Below are 18124 nucleotides of genomic sequence, written 5' to 3' on the forward strand. Positions count from 1 at the left end.
TTCTAGGTGAAGGTGTTTGATATGTGTTTGGGGTAGTTAACCTCCACCACTCATACTGAAAGTTAACTCGATTGGGTTTTATGCAAAAGTAGGATGCTCTACCACATTTGAGCTCCATTGGACAAGTTTGACAGTGTAAACGTGAAAACACCCCCAAATGGACAATTTTGTCTTATTAAAGGAGAATGTGGGTAAATTAATCCCCACAAATCTAATTTTTGGCAGGGACTCCTCATTTGGGGTACTGAGCACTCATGCAAAGTTTCACGTCATTTAGAAAAACTGTGCTATATAGAGTTGCTACAATTTGCTTCTGGACAGGAAAGGTTTTAGGAGTATTCGGTCAACCAGACCACTTTGTAATGAGGTGAAACTTGACATGATCACCACATATAGCTTGGGAGGCATGCTAGAATTTACTGGGAATTTATTGAGAATATTTCCTTTGGAAATATCTCAAAAGGTTAAAACAGACATAATAGGTTTTCAAGATTTTGCTCAATTATTTTGAGCATAAATAGGGGTTGAAAATCTTATGTATGGAAAATATATGTCCCCTAAGTATCTCCAAATTTTCTCAGATTTTTCTAAGGCAAAAAAATAATTTTCCATTCATAAATATCAATTCTGGACTCAGAAAAGGACATGCAAATAAAATAGGAAAATATTTTATAAAATAATTATTTTATGATTTTGGAGAGTTATAATAGTACCGAAATGAGTATACAATCTTTGGGTGATGGCACTCCCTTGGAATCAGGGACTTGTAGTGCAAACCCAAAGCAAGGTTTTGAATTAATCAAAATGAAAGAAATGATCTTTTTGGAAATATCATGTTATAAAATATTGTTTTTAGATCCACAACTTCAAGCATACACACAAACAATGACAACCATGGCACTCATGGCATTTGCTTAAAAAAATAAACTAGAATATTTAAAAGACTATAGTTGAAACAAAGTGAAAACACGGTGTGACACGACATGGCTTCAGGAGGCACCTCTCGACGCCGAGGCGCTCCCGGTCCGCGGGGCGACACACTTCCATGCAAGTTCATGCGACGTTCTCCTTCGACAGTCATCAACCTTGCTGTCGACTGTTCGCCCAGTGCTCGTCGCCACTAGCGATCTGGTCGCTCACGACTCTAGCGATGGGTGAAACACGCGGTGGCTTTCCAGGCTTAATCTCCGAAGATTGCGGCAATCGAGCTCACCGAACCTCTTCGAGGCGCGTTCAACTCGGCGTCATATCAGTGTGATGTTCCTTCCGAGTGCGAGAGCTGCAATCCTACGGTGGAGGTCTTCATGGCGGGTTCTATGGAGAGCCCGCTTGGGTTTGGTCGCGGCGGACGCGAAGCTGGAGAGTCGTCGAGTGGACACGCCCGTCCAGTCGGCGTCAGCGACAACTCTTTTAGAGTGGACCACGTAACATCATCGAGGTATTTTGTACACCGGTACTAAATGTTGTAGCTACCGCTAAGATGACAGATTCTATTCAGCCGTTAAACTTAGAGGCTGGTAGGGGCTTAGAGCAGATTCGTACTTTTCTTCAAGCAGCGCAACAACAAAACTCAGCTGTATCATGGTCACTCAATAGATTGCACAGTAATTCATCCAGAGCAAATACAGTTCGTTTAGTTTATAGTCGAGGGTCACCTCACCATCGCAGAGGTGGGGGTTACCGAGAGGATCGGCACAGAGATGAGGGTCGAAACCAGTTTCTCCCCGTTACCACCGTGATGACCGCCGTCGGGTGCATTCTCCTCCGAGGAGTGGTACGTATGTGTCCCGACACTACGACGATAGGCGCCTGTTCGGTGATGAGAAGAGTCCTGGGTTTGATGCGAGGAATGTACTCGCGCAGAGGAGAATTGACACGGGTACAGCTCACAGAGATGGTTTTGATAGAGATCGTCCGAGTGGAAGCGTCACTGTGGTTTCCGGTACCGAGTGCTTTAGTAGAGCAATTCGTTGTGCTGATATTCCCCCCAACTTCAGGTTGGTGGCTATAATAAGTAATTTTATAGGAGAATCTAATCCTGAAACATGGCTCGATGACTACTGAGTGGCAATGCAAATTGGCGGAGGTAACGACAATGTCGCCATGAAGCATTTGTCTCTGATGCTGGATGGTTCGGCCAGGGCGTGGTTGAATCAGTTGGCTCCTTCTAGCACCTATTGCTGGGAGGATCTCACCCGAGTGTTCATCAAAACATTCGAGGGCACGTGCAAGCGCCATGGTGGTTTGTCCGAGTTGCAGCACTGCATGCAGAAGCCAAATGAGTCCTTGAGAGATTATATCCAGCGTTGGACGACCCTTCATCACAAGGTGGAAAATGTTTTTGAGCACCAGGAAGTCTGCACTTTCAAGGCTGGTGTCAGGTACACAGAGTTATATCTGAAGTTCAGTCCGACAGGTGACATGTCCATGAGCAAAATGATGGAGATTGTTGCCCGATACGCCAATGGTGAAGAAGAAGACCGCATCCGCAGCGGTAAGGGAAAAGCAGTCGACAATGATGTTGGCGGTTGTTCCAATCGGAAACAGAAGCGCAAAGCCGATGGTTCCACTCCGGCAGAAGTGGTCGCCCTGGCGGCAGAAGGAAAGTTCAAGGGAAAGCCCAATGGGCAATTCCCCCCAAGAAGTCGAAAAATCAGTCAGATGATCTCGACATACCTTGTGCAATCCACATGAAGAAATATGAAGATGTCAATCTAATATTGCCCAAACACACTACTCTTCAGTGTAGACTGTGGATCCAATAGTTCAAAGATAATCCATTGAGTGAGAATACTCCTAAGAAGGAGGATGAAGAAGATAAAGAATATTTTCCAGATATCAATGCCACCCTGATGTTTTTTGCTGATGTAGATAGCAGAAGTCGGTTGAAGGTCATAAACACAGAGGTCAACATGGCAGTTCCAACCACCCCCTCATACCTCGAATGGTCTCAGGCGCCCATAACGTTCGATCACTCGGATCACCCTGCTCGCATCGCTACCCCTGGCCGACAAGCTTTGGTGGTAGGCCCAGCTGTGGGAGGTGTTCGTCTTCACAAGGTTTTGATGGATGGTGGGAGTGGGTTGCACATTCTGTATGCAGACACCCTCAAGGGAATGGGCATTTTGATGTCCGAACCGAGTGAAAGCAATATGCAGTTCCACGGGGTCATCCCTGGGAAAAAGACCAAGTCACTCGGCCAGATTGCACTGGATGTGGTATTCGGCACAGACAAGAACTTTCGCAAGGAAAAAATAACGTTTGAAGTTGTTGATTTTCAGAGTGCTTATCATGCCATCCTTGGTCGCCCTGCTTATGTGCGTTTCATGGCACGCCAATGTTACGTGTATCTCAAGATGAAGATGCCAGGGCCCAAGGGTGTCATCATAGTCACAAGCAATTGGCAGAGGGCCGAGGAGTTCTTGCAACAAGGCTCCAAGATCGCCGATCAACAGATGGTTGTGGTTGAGCTCGAGGAATACCGAAAGAACACTGTGTTGGGGAACGTCGCATGGGAAACAAAAATTTTCCTACGCGCACGAAGACCTATCATGGTGATGTCCATCTACGAGAGGGGATGAGTGATCTACGTACCCTTGTAGACCGTACAGCAGAAGCGTTAGAGAACGCGGTTGATGTAGTGGAACGTCCTCACGTCCCTCGATCCGCCCCGCGAACAATCCCGCGATCAGTCCCACGATCTAGTACCGAACGGACGGCACCTCCGCGTTCAGCACACGTACAGCTCGACGATGATCTCGGCCTTCTTGATCCAGCAAGAGAGACGGAGAGGTAGAAGAGTTCTCCGGCAGCGTGACGGCGCTCCGGAGGTTGGTGATGACCTTGTCTCAGCAGGGCTCCGCCCGAGCTCCGCAGAAACGCGATCTAGAGGAAAAACCGTGGAGGTATGTGGTCGGGCTGCCGTGGAAAAGTCGTCTCAAATCAGCCCTAAAACCTTCGTATATATAGGTGGGAGGGAGGGGGCCTTGCCTTGGGGCTCAAGGAGCCCCAAGGGGGTCGGCAGAGTCCAAGGGGGAGGACTCTCCCCCCCAAACCGAGTTGGACTAGGTTTGGTGGGAGGGAGTCCCCCTTCCTTCCCACCTCCTCCTTTTTCTTTTTCTTTTCCTCTTGATTTTTCTTCTCTTGGCGCATAGGGCACTTGTGGGCTGTCCCACCAGCCCACTAAGGGCTGGTGTGTCTCCCCCAAGGCCTATGGGCTTCCCCGAGGTGGGTTGCCCCCCCCGGTGAACTCCCGGAACCCATTCGTCATTCCCGGTAACTCCGAAAACCTTCCGGTAATCAAATGAGGTCATCCTATATATCAATCTTCGTATAATCCCGTATGTCATTCCCTTTGTCCTTCGGTATGTTACTTGCCCGAGATTCGATCGTCAGTATCCGCATACCTATTTCAATCTCGTTTACCGGCAAGTCTCTTTACTCGTTCCGTAATACAAGATCCCACAACTTACACTAAGTTACATTGCTTGCAAGGCTTGTGTGTGATGTTGTATTACCGAGTGGGCCCCGAGATACCTCTCCGTCACACGGAGTGACAAATCCCAGTCTTGATCCATACTAACTCAACCAACACCTTCGGAGATACCTGTAGAGCATCTTTATAGTCACCCAGTTACGTTGCGACGTTTGATACACACAAAGCATTCCTCCGGTGTCAGTGAGTTATATGATCTCATGGTCATAGGAATAAATACTTGACACGCAGAGAACAGTAGCAACAAAATGACACGATCAACATGCTACGTCTATTAGTTTGGGTCTAGTACATCACGTGATTCTCCCAATGACGTGATCCAGTTATCAAGCAACAACACCTTGTTCATAATCAGAAGACACTGACTATCATTGATCAACTGGCTAGCCAACTAGAGGCATGCTAGCGACGGTGTTTTGTCTATGTATCCACACATGTAAATGAGTCTTCATTCAATACAATTATAGCATGGATAATAAACTATTATCTTGATACATGAATTATAATAATAACCATATTTATTATTGCCTCTAGGGCATAATTCCAACAGTCTCCCACTTGCACTAGAGTCAATAATCCAGCCCTCACATCACCATGTGAATTACAGTGTAATAAATCTAACACCCATACAGTTCTGGTGTCGATCATGTTTTGGCCGTGGAAGAGGTTTAGTCAGCGGGTCTGCTACATTCAGATCCGTGTGCACTTTGCATATATTTACGTCCTCTTCCTTGACGTAGTCGCGGATGAGGTTGAAGCGTCGTTTGATATGTCTGGTCTTCTTGTGAAACCGTGGTTCCTTTGCTAAGGCAATGGCACCCGTGTTGTCACAGAACAAGGTTATTGGATCCAGTGCGCTTGGCACCACTCCAAGATCCGTCATGAACTGCTTCATCCAGACACCCTCCTTAGCCGCCTCCGAGGCAGCCATGTACTCCGCTTCACATGTAGAATCTGCTACGACGCTTTGCTTGGAACTGCACCAGCTTACTGCACCCCCATTAAGAATAAATACGTATCCGGTTTGCGACTTAGAGTCGTCCGGATCTGTGTTAAAGCTTGCATCGACGTAACCTTTTACGGCGAGCTCTTCGTCACCTCCATATACGAGAAACATCTCCTTAGTCCTTTTCAGGTACTTCAGGATATTCTTGACCGCTGTCCAGTGATCCACTCCTGGATTACTCTAGAACCTACCTGCCATACTTATGGCCAGGCTAACATCCGGTCTAGTGCACAGCATCGCATACATGATAGAACCTATGGCTGAAACATAGGGGACGGAGCGCATATGCTCTCTATCTTCATCAGTTGCTGGGCACTGAGTCTTACTCAATCTCGTACCTTGTAAAACTGGCAAGAACCCTTTCTTGGACTGTTCCATTTTGAACCTCTTCAAAACTTTATCAAGGTATGTGCTTTGTGAAAGTCCTACCAGGCGTTTTGATCTATCCCTATAGATCTTAATGCCTAGAATGTAAGCAGCTTCTCCTAGGTCCTTCATAGAGAAACTTTTATTCAAGTAACCTTTTATGCTCTCCAAAAACTCTACATTGTTTCCAATCAGTAATATGTCATCCACATATAATATTAGAAACACCACCGAGCTCCCACTCACTTTCTTGTAAATACAAGATTCTCCAATCACTTGTATAAACCCAAATGCTTTGATCACCTCATCAAAGCGTTTGTTCCAACTCCGAGATGCTTGCACCAGTCCATAAATGGATCGCTGGAGCTTGCACACCTTGTTAGCATTCTTAGGATCGACAAAACCTTCGGGTTGCATCATATACAACTCTTCCTTAAGGAAACCGTTAAGGAACGCCGTTTTGACATCCATCTGCCAGATTTCATAATCGAAAAATGCAGCTATTGCTAACATGATTCTGACGGACTTAAGCATCGCTACGGGTGAGAAAGTCTCATCGTAGTCAACTCCTGGAACTTGTGAAAAACCCTTTGCCACAATTCGACCTTTATAAACGGTCACATTACCGTCAGCGTCCGTCTTCTTCTTAAAGATCCATTTATTCTGAATAGCCTTGCGGCCCTCACGTAGTATCTCCAAAGTCCACACTTTGTTCTCATACATGGATCCTATCTCGGATTTCATGGCTTCTAGCCATTTGTTGGAATCTGGGCCCACCATTGCTTCTTCATAACTTGCAGGTTCATTGTTGTCTAACAACATGATTGATAAGCCGGGATTACCGTACCACTCTGGAGCAGCACGTGATCTCGTCGACCTGCGTGGTTCAACAGAAACTTGAACTGGAGTTTCATGATCATCATCATTAACTTCCTCCTCAACCGGTGTCGCAATGACAGAGGTTTCCCCTTGCCCCGCGCCACCATCCAGAGGGATGAGAGGTTCGACAACCTCGTCAAGTTCTATCTTCCTCCCACTCAATTCTCTCGAGAGAAACTCCTTCTCGAGAAAAGCTCCGTTCTTAGCAACAAACACTTTGCCCTCGGATTTGAGATAGAAGGTGTACCCAACTGTCTCTTTTGGGTAACCTATGAAGACGCATTTTTCCGCTTTGGGTTCCAGCTTTTCAGGCTGAAGCTTTTTGACATAAACATCACATCCCCAAACTTTAAGAAACGACAATTTTGGCCTCTTGCCATACCACAGTTTGTATGGTGTCGTCTCAACGGATTTTGATGGTGCCCTATTTAAAGTGAATGCAGCTGTTTCTAATGCATAACTCCAAAAAGATAACGGCAAATCAGTAAGAGACATCATAGATCGCACCATCTCTAACAAAGTACGATTACGACGTTCGGACACACCATTACGCTGTGGTGTTCCAGGCGGTGTTAACTGCGAAACAATTCCACATTGTCTTAAGTGAGCACCAAACTCGAAACTCAGATATTCACCCCCACGATCAGACCGTAGGAACTTGATCTTCTTGTTACGATGATTTTCCACTTCACTCTGAAATTGTTTGAACTTTTCAAATGTTTCAGACTTGTGCTTCATCAAGTAGACATAACCATATCTGCTTAAATCGTCAGTGAAGGTGAGAAAATAACGATATCCGCCGCGTGCCTCTACGCATTGGACCACACACATCGGTATGTATGATTTCCAACAAGTCACTTGCACGCTTCATTGTTCCGGAGAACGGAGTCTTAGTCATCTTGCCCATGAGTCATGGTTCGCACGTGTCAAGTGAATCAAAGTCAAGTGACTCCAAAAGTCCATCAGCATGGAGTTTCTTCATGCGCTTTACACCAATATGACCCAAGCGGCAGTGCCACAAAAATATGGCGCTATCATTGTTTACTCTAACTCTTTTGGTCTCAATGTTATGTATATGCGTATCGCTATCAAGATTCAATATGAACAATCCTCTCACATTCGGTGCATGACCATAAAAGATGTTACTCATAGAAATAGAACAACCATTATTCTCACACTTAAAAGAGTAACCGTCTCGCAATAAACAAGATCCAGATATAATGTTCATGCTCAACGCATGCACTAAATAACAATGATTTAAGTTCATCACTAATCCCGATGGTAGCTGAAGTGACACTGTGTCGACGGCGATTGCATCAACCTTGGAACCATTTCCTACGCGCATCATCACTTCGTCTTTTGCCAACCTTCGTCTATTCCGCAGTTCCTGCTTCGAGTTGCAAATTTGAGCAACAGAACCGGTATCGAATACCCAGGCACTACTACGAGAGCCGGTTAAGTACACATCAATAACATGTATATCAAATATACCTGATTTTTCTTTGCCCGCCTTCTGATCTGCCAGATACTTGGGGCAATTGCGCTTCCAGTGACCCATACCCTTGCAATAGAAACACTCCGTTTCAGGCTTAGGTCCAGCTTTGGGTTTCTTCGGCGGATTGGCAACAGGCTTGCCACTCTTCTTCGAATTGCCCTTCTTGCCTTTGCCGTTTCTCTTGAAACTAGTGGTCTTATTTACCATCAACACTTGATGCTCTTTACGGAGTTCAGACTCTGCGACTTTCAACATCGCAAACAACTCGCCGGGAGACTTGTTCATCCCTTGCATGTTGTAGTTCAACACAAAGCCTTTGTAGCTTGGCGGCAGTGATTGAAGGATTCTGTCAGTGATAGCTTCTTGCGGGAGTTCAATCCCCAGTTCAGCTAGACGGTTTGAGTACCCAGACATTTTGAGCACATGTTCACTGACAGACGAGTTTTCCTCCATCTTGCAAGCATAGAATTTATCGGAGGTCTCATACCTCTCGATCCGGGCGTTCTTATGAAAGATAAACTCCAACTCCTGGAACATCTCAAATGCTCCATGACGCTCAAAGCGACGTTGAAGTCCCGGTTCTAAGCCATACAAGACTGCACATTGAACTATCGAGTAGTCCTCCTTACGTGCTAACCAAGCGTTCTTAACATCCTGATCAGCCGTAGCGGGTGGTTCATATCCTAGCGCAGCATTAAGGACATAATCCTTCTTCCCAGCTTGTAAGATTAGCTTAAGATTACGAGCCCAGTCTACAAAGTTGCTTCCATCATCTTTCAACTTAGCTTTCTCTAGGAACGTATTAAAATTCAGGATGACTGTCGTGTGAGCCATGATCTACAACACAAATATATTCAAAGTGGACTTAGACTATGTTCAAGATAATTAGAGTTCAACTTAATCAAATTATATGCTAAACTCCCACTCAAAAAGTACATCTCTCTAGTCATTTGAGTGGTTCATGATCCACTTACACTATCCCAAGTCCGATCATCACGTGAGTTGGGTATAGTTTCAGTGGTAAGCATCCCTATGCTAATCATATCAACTATATGATTCACGATCGACCTTTCGGTCTCATGTGTTCCGAGGCCATGTCTGCACATGCTAGGCTCGTCAAGCTTAACCCGAGTGTTCCGCAGGCGCAACTGTTTTGCACCCGTTGTATGTGAACGTTGAGTCTATCACACCCGATCATCACGTGGTGTCTCGAAACGACGAACTGTAGCAACGGTGCACAGTCGGGGAGAACACAATTTCGTCTTGAAATTTTAGTGAGAGATCACCTCATAATGCTACCGTCGTTCTAAGCAAAATAAGGTGCATGAAAGGATTAACATCACATGCAATTCATAAGTGACATGATATGGCCATCATCACGTGCTTCTTGATCTCCATCACCAAAGCACCGGCACGATCTTCTTGTCACCGGCGCCACACCATGATCATCCATCAACGTGTTGCCATCGGGGTTGTCGTGCTACTTATGCTATTACTACTAAAGCTACATCCTAGCAAAATAGTAAACGCATCTGCAAGCACAAACGTTAGTATAAAGACAACCCTATGGCTCCTGCCGGTTGCCGTACCATCGACGTGCAAGTCGATATTTCTATTACAACATGATCATCTCATACATCCAATATATCACATCACATCGTTGGCCATATCACATCACAATCATACCCTGCAAAAACAAGTTAGACGTCCTCTAATTTTGTTGTTGCATGTTTTACGTGGTGACCAAGGGTATCTAGTAGGATCGCATCTTACTTACGCAAACACCACAACGGAGATATATGAGTTGCTATTTAACCTCATCCAAGGACCTCCTCGGTCAAATCCGATCCAACTAAAGTTGGAGAAACCGTCACTTGCCAGTCATCTTTTAGCAAAGGGGGTTACTCGTAACGATGAAACCAGTCTCTCGTAAGCGTACGAGTAATGTCGGTCCAAGCCGCTTCAATCCAACAATACCGCGGAATCAAGAAAAGACTAAGGAGGGCAGCAAAACGCACATCACCGCCCACAAAAACTTTTGTGTTCTACTCGAGAAGACATCTACGCATGAACCTAGCTCATGATGCCACTGTTGGGGAACGTCGCATGGGAAACAAAAATTTTCCTACGCGCACGAAGACCTATCATGGTGATGTCCATCTACGAGAGGGTATGAGTGATCTACGTACCCTTGTAGACCGTACAGCAGAAGCGTTAGAGAATGCGGTTGATGTAGTGGAACGTCCTCACGTCCCTCGATCCGCCCCGCGAACAATCCCGCGATCAGTCCCACGATCTAGTACCGAACGGACGGCACCTCCGCGTTCAGCACACGTACAGCCCGACGATGATCTCGGCCTTCTTGATCCAGCAAGAGAGACGGATAGGTAGAAGAGTTCTCCGCAGCGTGACGGCGCTCCGGAGGTTGGTGATGACCTTGTCTCCGCAGGGCTCCGCCCGAGCTCCGCAGAAACGCGATCTAGAGGAAAAACCGTGGAGGTATGTGGTCGGGCTGCCATGGAAAAGTCGTCTCAAATCAGCCCTAAAACCTCCGTATATATAGGTGGGAGGGAGGGGGCCTTGCCTTGGGGCTCAAGGGGGAGGACTCTCCCCCCCCAAACCGAGTTGGACTAGGTTTGGTGGGAGGGAGTCCCCCTTCTTTCCCACCTCCTCCTTTTTTTTCTTTCTTTTCCTCTTGATTTTTCTTCTCTTGGCGCATAGGGCACTTGTGGGCTGTCCCACCAGCCCACTAAGGGCTGGTGTGTCTCCCCCAAGGCCTATGGGCTTCCCCGGGGTGGGTTGCCCCCCCGGTGAACTCCTGGAACCCATTCGTCATTCCCGGTACATTCCCGGTAACTCCGAAAACCTTCCGGTAATCAAATGAGGTCATCCTATATATCAATCTTTGTTTCCGGACCATTCCAGAAACCCTCGTGACGTCCGTGATCTCATCCGGGACTCCGAACAACATTCGGTAACCAACCATATAACTCATATACGCATAAAACAACGTCGAACCTTAAGTGTGCAGACCCTGCGGGTTCGAGAACTATGTAGACATGACCCGAGAGACTCCTCGGTCAATATCCAATAGCGGGACCTGGATGCCCATATTGGATCCTACATATTCTACGAAGATCTTATCGTTTGAACCTCAGTGTCAAGGATTCGTATAATCCCGTATGTCATTCCCTTTGTCCTTCGGTATGTTACTTGCCCGAGATTCGATTGTCAGTATCCGCATACCTATTTCAATCTCGTTTACCGGCAAGTCTCTTTACTCGTTCCGTAATACAAGATCCCGCAACTTACACTAAGTTACATTGCTTGCAAGGCTTGTGTGTGATGTTGTATTACCGAGTGGGCCCCGAGATACCTCTCCGTCACACGGAGTGACAAATCCCAGTCTTGATCCATACTAACTCAACCAACACCTTCGGAGATACCTGTAGAGCATCTTTATAGTCACCAGTTACGTCGCGACGTTTGATACACACAAAGCATTCCTCCGGTGTCAGTGAGTTATATGATCTCATGGTCATAGGAATAAATACTTGACACGCAGAAAACAGTAGCAACAAAATGACACGATCAACATGCTACGTCTATTAGTTTGGGTCTAGTCCATCACGTGATTCTCCCAATGACGTGATCCAATTATCAAGCAACAACACCTTGTTCATAATCAGAAGACACTGACTATCATTGATCAACTGGCTAGCCAACTAGAGGCATGCTAGGGATGGTGTTTTGTCTATGTATCCACACATGTAAATGAGTCTTCATTCAATACAATTATAGCATGGATAATAAACTATTATCTTGATACATGAATTATAATAATAACCATATTTATTATTGCCTCTAGGGCATAATTCCAACACACTGATCCTGCTGACCTGATGAACTCCAAGAAGCCTGCTTCTGAGTCTGCTTTTCAGTCGGCGGGTGAAGTAAAAAAAGTGAACATCCACCCGACAAATTTTGATGCTGCCCCAACCAACATCTCAACAACACTCGACAACAAATAGGAAGCCGAGCTCATCCAGTTACTCCGTGAGAACTGGGACATCTTTGCATGGAAGCCTGCATACAGGCCAAGTGTGCCTAGGGAACTGGCCGAGCACCGACTGAGAGTGGATCCAAAGGCAAAGCCTGTTAAAGAGCATTTGTGCCAGTCTACAACAGAGAAATGGAAAGCAATTGGCGAGGAGGTGGTTCGACTCTTGGAGGCGAAGTTCATACGCGAGGTTTACCACTTTGAGTGGCTCGCAAACGTCGTCATGGTCCCCAAGAAGGAAAAGTCCCTTCGTATGTGTATCGATTTCAATAATATCAATAAGGTTTGCTCGAAAGATCACTTTCCGCTCCCCCACATCGATCAAATTGCCGACTCGACTGCGGGGTGCGAGTGTTTATCCTTTCTTGATGCATACTCCGGCTACCATCAGATCCGTTTGTTTTGTCTAGATGAAATAAAAATGGCCTTCATCACCCCTTTCAGGTGTTTCTGCTATATCACCATGCCTTTTGTTTGAAATATGTTGGCGCTACTTTCATGCATATGATTCAGAAGTGCCTGCTTGATCAAATCAGTCGGAATGTCAAAGCATATATGGATGATATTGTGGTCAAGTCCAGCAAAGGTTCCGACCTGCTGACTGACTTGTCAAAAACATTTGCCAACCTGAGAAAGTATGATATTGATATGTCTCCAACGTATCTATACTTTTTGTTGGTTCCATGCTATTATATTGTCAATCTTTGGATGTTTTGTATGCCTTTTATATTTTTTTAGGACTAACTTATTAACTTAGTGCCAAGTGCCAATTCCTATTTTTTCCGTGTTTTGACCCTTTTAGAGGAGAATATTAAACGGAGTCCAAACGGAATAAAACCTCCAAAAAGATTTTTTTCGGAACAGAAGATACGCGGGGAACTTGAGAACCAAGGCAAAGGACCTCGGGGGAGGTCACAAGCCCCCTAGGCGTGGCCTGGGGGGGGGGGCCTAGCAGGCTTGTGGCCGCCGTGTGGCTCATCTTCCCTACTTCTTGTGCCTATAAATCTCCGAAAAATCCAAAACCACGGGAGAGAGGCACGAAAATACTTTTCCACCGCTGCAAGCTTCTGTCTCCGCAAGATCCCATCCGGGGCACGTTCTGGTGCCCTGCCGGAGGGGGGATTTGGACACGGAGGGCTTCTTCATCAACACCATTGCCTCTCTGATGATGCGTGAGTAGTTCACCATAGACCTTCGGGTCCATAGCTAGTAGCTAGATGGCTTCTTCTCTCTCTTGGATCTTCAATACAAGGTTCTCCATGATCTTCATGGAGATCTATCCGATGTAATCTTCTTTTGCGGTGTGTTTGTCGAGATCCGATGAATTGTGGATTTATGATCAGATTATCTATGAACCTTATTTGAGTTTCTTCTGATCTCTTATATGCATGATTTCATATCCTTGTAATTCTCTTCGAGTTGTGGGTTTTGTTTGGCCAACTTGATCTATGATTCTTGCAATGGGAGAAGTGCTTGGTTTTGGGTTCATACCGTGCGGTGACCTCACCCAGTGACAGAAGGGGCAGCGAGGCATGCATCGTGTTATTGCCATCAAGGGTAAAAAGATGGGGTTTATATTTATTGCATGAATTTATCCCTCTACATCATGTCATATTGCTTAAGGCGTTACTCTGTTTGTCATGAACTCAATACACTAGATGCATGCTGGATAGCGGTTGATGTGTGGAGCAATAGCAGTAGATGCAGAAAGTATCGGTCTACTTGTCTCGGACGTGATGCCTATATGTATGATCATTGCCTTAGATATTGTCTTGACTTTGCGTGGTTCTATCAATTGCTCAACAATAATTCGTTCACCCACCGTAATATTTGCTATCATGAGAGAAGCCTCTAGTGAACACTATCGCCCCCGGTTCTACTTCACCTTATATTTTCAACTCCACACTTTTACTTTGTTGCACTTTCCGCCTTCATATCTCACCTTGCAATCAATCGTGAAGGGATTGACAACCCCTTTGTAGTGTTGGGTGCAAGTTTGCTGTTTTTGCGCAGGTACTTTAGGAACTTGGCTTGATACTCCTACTGGATTGATACCTTGGTTCTCAAACTGATGGAAATACTTACTGCTACTGTGCTGCATCACCCTTTCCTCTTCAAGGGAAAAAACAACGCAAGCTCAAGAGGTAGCAAGAAGAATTTCTGGCGCCGTTGCCGGGGAGGAGGATCAAGTCAAGAATAGTCTCCCGTCAACGTGCCAATTTCTGGCGCCGTTGCCAGGGAGCATCAACTGAAACTTATCCAAGTAACCGTCGCAAACTCATGTCTTGCATTTACTTTTTTTGCCTCTCGTTTTCCTCTCCCCCACTTGTGAAAAAACGAAATTTACAAAAATATTTGCCTTTTTTCGTTTGCCTTTCCTTTGCTTGTGTGCTATGTTCCTTCAATATGCTTGCATTTTCGCTTGCTGAAAATCTATTGATATGGATCCTCATCCACTTGCTAATCTCTTTAAGAGATCCAATTATGTTGAACCAATTGCTAGTGAGTTGAGTGCACTTGACTTTCTCTATGGAGTTTTGCTTGAGATGCGTGAATCTGAAAACCGTGAAGAAGAAATTTATGAAGTGATTCACGAGGGCTCCTTGAATGAAAAGAATGATTGCAATGGTTTCACTATGAATTCTATTAATGATAATCATTCTAAAAATATGCAAAACCCTAAGCTTGGGGATGCTGGTTGTGCTATGTGCACTACTTGTTGCAATGATCGTGATTGGGGTGACAATTTTTCTTATGATCTTGAAAATTTGTTTAAGCCTCATGACGATTATGATATTTCCAATAATATTGAAAGTGGGATTGGAGAAGTCATGACTTTAGTTGATGATAATCCCACTATTTTTGAAGAGCGTCAACTTTGCATGCATGTGGATCATGAAAAGAATATCCTTTGTGATAGCTATATTGTTGAATTTGAATATGATCCCACATGTAATTGTTATGAGAGAGGAAAATATTGTGGTAGAAACTTTCATATCAATAAATCACCTCTCGTTATGTTGAGATTGACATTGTCTCTTTCTTCTTCCTTGCATATGGTAGTTATTGCTTGTCTTGATAATTTGTTTTCCTGTAAAATGCCTATGCATAGGAAGTATGTTAGACTTAGATATGTTTGTCACATGTTTCATGATGCTCTCGTTGTGCTTCAATTCTTGTCTTTTGTGTGAGCATCATTGAATTATCAATGCCTAGCTAAGGGCGTCAAACAATAGCGCTTGTTGGGAGGCAACCCAATGAATATATCTTTGCTTTTTGCTATCTGTTTTGTTGTGTCCACACCATCATAATTCTGTTATTATTGTGTTTTTTGTGTTTCCTTTTTGTGTTTGATCCAAGTAAAACCTTTATGACTAGTTTTGGTGATGGTTGTTTGATCATGCTCGAAAAAGACAGAAACTTTTCACTCACGAAATTATTTTTCATTTTTATCTAGAAAGAGGTTTTGAGTTGATTCTTTTTGTTTCTGTTTTACTTGCCAATTGCCCAAATGTTCGTAATTCTTCAGAATTTTTGAGATACCAGAATTATACGAAGTATACAGATTGCTACAGACTGGTCTGTTTTTGAGAGATTCTGTTTTTGTTGTGTTGATTGCTTATTTTGATGAAACTATGGATAGTATCGGGGGGGGGGGGGTACTAGCCATGGAAAAGTAAGAATACAGTAATCTAACACCAATATAAATAGAAATGAAGTTTGCTACAGTACCTAAAGAGGTGGTAGTTTGTTTTCTTGTTCTAATGATATCACGAGTTTCTATTTAAGTTTTCTGTTGTGAAGTTTTCAAGTTTTGGGTGATGTTCTCATGGACAAAGGGATAAAGAGTGGAAAGAGATCAAGATTTGGGGATGCCCAAGGCATCCCAAGCCAAATTCAAGGACACCAAGAAGCCTAAGCTTGGGGATGCCCCGGGAAGGCATCCCCTCTTTCGTATTCAATCCATCGCTAACATTACTTGGAGCTATTTTTTATTCACCACATGATATTTGTTTTGCTTGGAGCGTCGTGTATTATAGGAGTCTTTTATTTTTGTTGTGTAAAAATCATCCTTGCTGCACACCTTTTGAGAAATACGTGCACTCATCGTGAATTTGCTAGAATACTCATTGAGCTTCGCTTATATCTTTTGAGTTAGGCAATTTAGATCATTGTGCTTCACTTATATCTTTTGAGCTAGATAACTTTGCTCTATGTGTTTCACTTAGATCTTTTAGAGCATGGCGGTGTCATATTTTGGAGAAATAAGAACTCTCGATCTTCATTTATATCTTTTTGAGAGTGCTCTCTCTGAGTAACTTGGTAGTTGGCTTGTGCTATGAAAGTAGTCCTAAAGATGATAGGCGTCCAAAGAGGATACAATAAAACTTCCATATTCTTGTGCATTGATTATAAAGAGAAGTCTGATTCCTCTCAATTAGTTTTGAGACATGGATTTGGTAATATTAAGAGTCATGTTAGTAAGGTGTTGTGAATTTAGAAATACTTGTGTTGAAGTTAGTGATTCCCGTAACATGCACGTATGGTGAACCGCTATGTTAGGAAGTAGGAGCATAATTGATTTATTGATTGTCATCCTTTGTGTTGCGGTCAGGATTGCGCGATGGTTAACACCTACCAACCCTTCCCCTAGGAGTATGCGTTCAACACTAATAAAAACTTTCACAATAAGTATGTGAGTTCTTCATGACTAATGTGAGTCCATGGTATAGATGCACTTTCACTTTCCACCATTGCAAGCCTCTCTAGTGCTGCGCAACTTTCGCTGGTACACAAAACCACCATAGATCTTCCTCAAAACAGCCACCATACCTACCTACTATGGCATTTTCATAGCCATTTCAAGATATATTGCCATGCAACTCCCACCGTTCCGTCTCATGACTTGTGCCGTCACTTACATATTGCCATTGCATGATCGTAAGATAGCTAGCGAGATGTTTCAACGTCATACGCTAAGCTAGATCGTTGCACATCCCGGTACACTGCCGGAGGCATTTCCTATAGAGTCATCATCGTTCTAAGGCATTGAGCTTTGAGTAAATGAAAGTGTGATGATCATCATTATTAGATCATTGTCCCATGTGAGGAAATAAAAAAAGAGATTCCAAAGTTGCCCACAAAAGAGAGAGAGAGAGAGATATGGAAAGAGGCCAAAGAGCCCAAACAAAAAAGAAAAAAAGAGAGAAAAAGAGAGAAGGGACAATGCTACTATCTTTTTCCACACTTGTGCTTCATATTAACACCATGTTCTTCATGATTGAGAGCTTCTTGCTTTGTCACTACCATATGCTAGTGGGAACCTTTTATATAACTTGGCTTGTATATTCCAATGATGGGCTTCCTCAAAATTGCCCTAGGTCTTTGTGAGCAAGCAAGTTGGATGCACACCCACTAGTTCTCCTTTTGAGCTTTCACACACTTATAGCTCTAAGTGCATCCATTGCATGGTAATCCCTACTCTTTCACATTGATATCTATTAATGGGCATCTCCATAGCCCTTTGATACGCCGAGTCAATGTGACCATCTCCTCCTTTTTGCCTCACAACCTCCACCACACTCTTTTTCACCTATAGTGTTATATCCATGGCCACACTCATGTATTGCGTGAGAGTTGAAAAAGGTTTGGGAAAGTAAAAGTGCGAAAACAATTACTTGGCCAATACCGGGGTTGTTCATGATTTAAATTCGTTGTGTGGGGATGATGGAGCATAGCCAGACTATATGATTTTGTAGGGATAACTTTGTTTGGCTTTGTTATTTCGAAAGTTCATGATTACCTTGCTAGTTTGCTTGAAGT

This window comes from Hordeum vulgare, chromosome 7H, assembly GCF_904849725.1.
Source record: "Hordeum vulgare subsp. vulgare chromosome 7H, MorexV3_pseudomolecules_assembly, whole genome shotgun sequence".
Taxonomy (NCBI): Eukaryota; Viridiplantae; Streptophyta; class Magnoliopsida; order Poales; family Poaceae; genus Hordeum; species Hordeum vulgare.